The 6059-nt window shown below is 48.4% G+C and overlaps 1 pseudogene; it reads right to left on the bottom strand.

Moving 5' to 3' along the window:
• Positions 1-1314: 1314 nt before the first annotated feature.
• On the bottom strand, positions 1315-4121 carry LOC701212 (elongation factor 2 pseudogene; annotated as a pseudogene).
• Between the last annotated feature and the right edge of the window lie 1938 nt (positions 4122-6059).

Genomic DNA, 6059 nt, shown 5'->3' with positions numbered 1-6059 from the left:
AAAAGTTGTGAATTTGGCTTTGGGGAACATTATGGAATTTTTCACTCATCATGTGTACTAAATCCCTGTTGTAGGAATGAGTCACTAAGTAGCTCTAGAGGGAAAGAGAAGGCATTGGGAAAGTAGCCAAATGTATCTTAATTTGATAGATTGAACCCCTGCCTTTCATTTGTAAAGATTGTCTACGGCCTCGTCCTTTGAAGAAACCCTCCATTTCATCCACGTTGCTGGTTCCTAACAGAGAATCCTCCCTGCCCTTCCCCCTCACCAAAAGAAAACAATTTGGAAAAATTTTATTTTCCTTTTCATATTATAAAGTTTATTAAAGTAGTGTGTACACAGGCCGAAAACAAACAAATGAAAAACAACTTAGTACAGAAAGGTTTATTTTGAAAAGCAATTAATAACTATTTGTAATGTTTTTTCTGTCCCCTATTTGTTCTGGCAAAAGAGAAACCCTTAAATTCTGCTCATTGTTCCTGTTTCAGTTATAATGCTGATAATCCTTAAATTTTAAAAGAAAATCTTGTGCATTATTTCGAGATTTATTAACTGTCATATATCATTTATTGACTTTTTGCTATGATAAATGAGGATAAAACTGACTCTCTAGAAGCACTACTCTGGTTCATACTTGAGTAGGAGTGGTCAATCCTCATTTTATTTTTCAAAACTAAGAAAAAAAGGTTAAACTAGTAGCATGCTTTTCTATCCAGGATGTCTTTTAAATCATTTCCAAGGACACTGCTACTTTAGGCATCAGTGAACTAGAATTCTATAGGGGTATTGGAATGTTGAAACCAAAGAATATGATTGAAGATATGGGCTGGTGAGTCAATTACAACTATAATCTTCTGCTCCCACCTGTTTCACCTACCTTGAATCCCAAGCAATCCTCTCCAGGAAATCTTTTAATTATTCTCGTATGTATCACTCTCTCTCTCTCTCTCTCTCTCTCTCTCTCTCTTTTTTTTTTTTTTTTTTTTTTTTACCACCATATCAAATTTATTATTCCAATGGCACTAGTACAGCTGGAGGTGCTCATGGTGACACCGCACAGGACTTCCTGCCTGCTAGAAATCATCTACCCGCTTGTTCCTTTCCCCTTTCCGGGGCAAAAGCCACTACGGGCCATTTACCCAAATAAACCTCTTAATGTGTTTGTTAAAATTAGTTTCCCTCTGAAGAAATGGAAAAAGTGTTGGGTGTCCCATCCCACCTCCCCCTCCCCGACCAGCCCAGTAAAAGTCCCTGCTAAGAGGTCGTGTCTGCTGCCTCTAGACTCTGGAAATAAATATTGAAAGAAACGGCATCAAGTGTTAAGGTTGAGTGATGGCACGCAGCGGGCCCCGGAAACCTCTCAGGGCAGCGTGGCTGTGTCGGGACAGTCTCCAGGACGTGGTGCTGTGGGTGCTACGAATCCCCAGGGCAGCAGGTGCTGCAGGAAGGGCCGCCTACAATTTGTCCAGGAAGTTGTCCAGGGCCGGGATGCCTTCCTTCAGGCCCTTGCGTTTGCGGGTCTCAGCCACCACCTGGCTGGGGCGGCTGCTGTTGTCAAAGGGGTCTCCGGGCAGGATCTGCCAGTGGTCGAACACACACTGGGGGAAGGCCTGGCCGCCCGTGTTGGACCTCAGGTCAGCGGTGAAGCCAAAGGACTCGTTGACAGGCAAGTAGGCCTTGACGACAAATATGGGGGTGCCGGCCACTTGGGACTCCTCGAACACGTGGCCCCGCTTCCTGTTCAAAACTCCGTAGATGCCACCGACCACTTGCTCTGGACACTGGATCTCCACAAGGTAGATGGGCTCCTTGAGGCGCTGCTGGGCGGTCAGCACGCTGGCGTAGAGGCAGCGCCGCGCTGTGGGGATGATCTGGCCTCCCCCTCGGTGGATGGCGTCAGCATGCAGGGTCACTTCCTGGACGTCGAAGCACACACCCCGCATGTTCTCCTCACACAGCGCACCCTCCTTGGTGGCCCACTGGAAGCCGGCCACCACACTGTCCTTGATCTCGTTGAGGTACTGCAGGCCCTTGGTGGTGTCGGTAAGGATGTTGGGGCCGGTGCCGTCGGGCCCAAAGCACCAGATCTTCCGGGCTTCGGCCACGTCCCACTGGTACTTCTCCGCCAGGTAGCGCGCCTGCTGCTTGAGCTCCTGGCGGGCAGACACCTCGCCTTAATCGATGTCCTCGGCCAGGCCATCGGGGAAGGGCCGCGCCTTCATGTACAGTCGGTTGTGCTTGTTGGGGGACTTGGAGAGGCAGAGCACGTTTGACTCTTCACTGACTGTCTCGCGGTACGAGACGACCGGGTCAGATTTTTTGATGGGGATGCAGGCGTGGTCCTCCTCCAGGTCCTTCAGGCAGATCTCCAGGTGCAGCTCACCGGCGCCCGCGATGATGTGCTCTCCTGACTCCTCAATGATGCACTGCACCATGGGGTCGGACTTGGCCAGCCGCTTCAGCCCCTCCACCAGCTTGGGTAGGTCAGCCGGGTTCTTGGCCTCCACGGCCACTCTGACGACAGGGCTGACACTGAACTTCATCACCCGCATGTTGTGTGCATGCTCGAAAGTGGTGATGGTGCCTATCTTCACCAGGAACTGGTCCACTCCCACCAGACCCACAATGTTCCCACAAGGCACATCCTCGATGGGCTCCACATAGCGGCCCATCATCAAGATTGTTCTCTGGATTGGCTTCAGGTAGAGGTCCTCCTTCTTCCTGGGGGTGTAGACCTTCCTGAAGGTCTTCCATAATCCTGACCTTCAGGCCGGTGGAGACCAGCCCCGAGAAGACTCGTCCAAAGGCGTAGAACCGACCTTTGTCGGAGGTTGGCACCATTCTGGAAATATACATCATAAGGGGGCCTTTGGGGTCACAGCTTTTAATGCCCATGGCAGCCTCGTCGTCCGGGGGCCCCTCCTACAGGAGCTCGCAGTGGTACTTCTGGGCCGTCACAGGGGAGGGCAGATGGATGGTGATCATCTGCAACAAGGCGTCTCCGGCGGGCAGCCAGCGGCGCATCACAGCCTTCAGCAGGGGTTTGCCTTCTTTGTCCTTGTCCTCACTGTCCAGTTTGATGTCCAGTTTCTCTATCAGTTTTGCTGTCTACTCTTTCTTGAAATTCATGATGGCATCAAACACCTTGAAGATGGGGTCCAAGATCAACTGGCAGAAGGTGCGTGGCAGCTTCTTCCCATCGGGGCTGGTGGCTGACTTGCTGAACTTGCCATTGGCTGGGTCAAAGTACCTGTCACCCCACAGCTTCTTTATCATGTCCTCCACTTTCTTGGCCCACTCGGCAGGCCCCAACTGGCCCTCCCCTTTGGCAGCAAACTTGGCCACGTACATCTCCGCAAACTGCTTCAGGGTGAAGGCCCACCCATGGAGGCCAGACCCGAAGCCCACGGTACCGAGGTCAGGATCGATCATGATGTTGCCCATGGAGCCGCTCTCACCCTCGCCGTAGGTGGAGATGATGACGTTCACGTTCTCCACAATGCGCTGGAAGGTCTGGTAGAGCTCCTCGGGCTCCAGCTGCAGCTCCAGCAGGGCACGGTCCACCTTGTTCATCATCAGCACAGGCTTGATGCGCTCCGCAATGGCCTGCCGCAGCACTGTCTCCGTCTGCACACACACGCCTGACACGCAGTCCACCACAACCAATGCACCATCAGTGACTCGGAGGGCAGCCTCCGAGGAGAAGTCGACGTGCCCGGGGGAGTTGATGAGGTTAATGAGGAAGCCGGCGCCGTCCTTGCTCTGCTTGATGAAGTTCAAGTCATTCTCCGAGAGCTCGTAGAAGAGAGAGATGGCAGTTGACTTGATGGTGATGCAACGCTCCTGCTCATCCTTCCGGGTGTCAGTGAAGCCTGTCTCCCCGGCCCGGGCCGAGGCGATGATGCCCGCCTTGCACACCAGGGAGTCTGTCAGTGTGGACTTGCCGTGGACCACGTGGGCGATGACAGACATGTTGCGGATATTGGCCTTCTTGTCCATGATGGCGTGGATCTGTTCTACCATGAAGTTCACCATGGTGGCGGATGGCGGTGGATTCTCCCAGGTAGAACCGAATGAAGCGAGTCGCGCCGAGGATGGTGACGACGACGACGGCAGAAGAGCGTATGTATCACTTTCAATGATGCATTTTACTCATAGACTTTCACGATCTCTATGGTTTCTTGACTTCTTACTTTCTCATTTGAGTTTCAGCTTTACTCTTGTCTCCTAAATAAAGCTAAACACTTCTAATGATTCTCCCTAAGGGTTACCTTGCCTCTGCCTCATTATAGAAACATTTAGTTACCAAGAACCAAGTTACTGTCTTTCTACTATAACCTCATGTCATTTCTATCCACACATTTAGAATTGATGTGGTGGAAAGCACTATCCACCAGGAACCCACAAGCTGACTTCCACTTCTTGATTTGAATGTGTGGCTTGGGACACATCTAGAAAAAGAAGGGGATGAAGTAAATGAACCCTCAGCTCTGACCATCTGCCTACTTGGTGCAGGCACAGTGGTTAGTTCATGGCTTTCAGGGCCGACACTTTGTCAATATGCACCACTATGGCCGCACTAGTTGTTAAGGGCAACTTCTGTCTGATTGGTCAGTACCCAGTCAGAATAATCTACTCTCCCAACCAATATTTATTGAGTGCCTACCAGGAGCAAGGTATCTCCTAGACCCTGAATATGTATTGGATTAAAATATGTATTCTAAGTCAAAGTGTCTCAGCTAGTAATGTGATGTGTGACTTTGGCCCAACCACTTAACATGCCTGGGTTTCAGTTTCCTCATTTGCAAAACAGGAAATGTTCAAAGTCCGTTTTTCTCAAGTGATTTATGAGTCAGTAATGATTACACTGAAATTGGTAGAATTTGCTTTTTAAAGTTACAAGTAAAGGAAATAGGTCATATTTTTACAAAAGCAGTATGTTAGTTTTTCATTATAAAGAGAAGTAAAGCCAATTGTCAGGGGAAAATCAATGTAGCCATCTTCTCCCTGAATAAATGTCTAATTATCTACATCATCTCATTTTCCAGTTTCTAGCCACATTTATATATTCAGTAGTTATTGGAATTTTCACCTTGAGAAGATATCGTGATTTGACAGAGCAAAATATAAAATATGATCTTGGAGATAAATAAATCCATTGAACTCTGCCAACCACAATCCTACTCTGTTCAAAGCTGCAGTCAGGTTCTAACTCCTCAGCAAAGAGATGAGCATGTGCTCTGTGCCAGGCTGTGTGAACCATGTGGCACAACAAAATGTGTAAGAAATTATCTCCACCTTCAAATAGTTTAAAATGCAGCAATGTGACAAGCACAAAATGTAACATGACTGTAAACAGACATGGCCTGGTGAGTCCCTAACATCTCATTACATTGCAAGAGCAAGCACTGTGCAGTTTCACAGAAAAGGGCTGTCAAAGGAGATGGGATGTAAACCTCCTTGATTAAAAAAAATCAAAAGCTAACACACACAGACACAACATATATGCATAACACATATGCAGATGTGTTTATGTGTGTGCGTATATATAGTGAGAGTGAAAAATGAGAACCCATTCTCATCATTAGATTTAAAGAGATAATACATACATGAAGTACTTAGAACAATGCTTAGCATACAGTAAGGGCTCTAAAAGGATGAGCTGTTAGGTTATAGAAACACTGACATTTGAGAAAGACCAGAATACCCATGAGAGTCACAAATGATCACTGAACATCCTTCACACCCCCAAGCCCCAACTTTCTGACCCCTCTCTCCTGACACGTTTGCCATCAGAACCCAACTGGATGGACTGGTTCCTCTGGAACTTGTGGTGGGCATGCCACCCAGGTAGGCCAATCAAAGGGCTTCACCTGCTTGGCTATTTTGGTTGATCTGCCAAGAGGCACGTAACACTGGCTGCACCAGGTTTCTTATCTGGATTTTTCTCAATCCTGTCACTGCCCTATTTCTGCCAACCACACACAAATACCAATTTATTTCATGGAAAGAAAGAAAAGATTAACTAAGGGGAGAGATCTCATTACCTGACAGGAGAT

Source organism: Macaca mulatta, chromosome 6, assembly GCF_049350105.2.
Source record: "Macaca mulatta isolate MMU2019108-1 chromosome 6, T2T-MMU8v2.0, whole genome shotgun sequence".
Taxonomy (NCBI): domain Eukaryota; kingdom Metazoa; phylum Chordata; class Mammalia; order Primates; family Cercopithecidae; genus Macaca; species Macaca mulatta.
The sequence above is the reverse complement of the archived record's forward strand: the minus strand, read 5'-3'. Positions and strand labels throughout refer to the sequence as shown.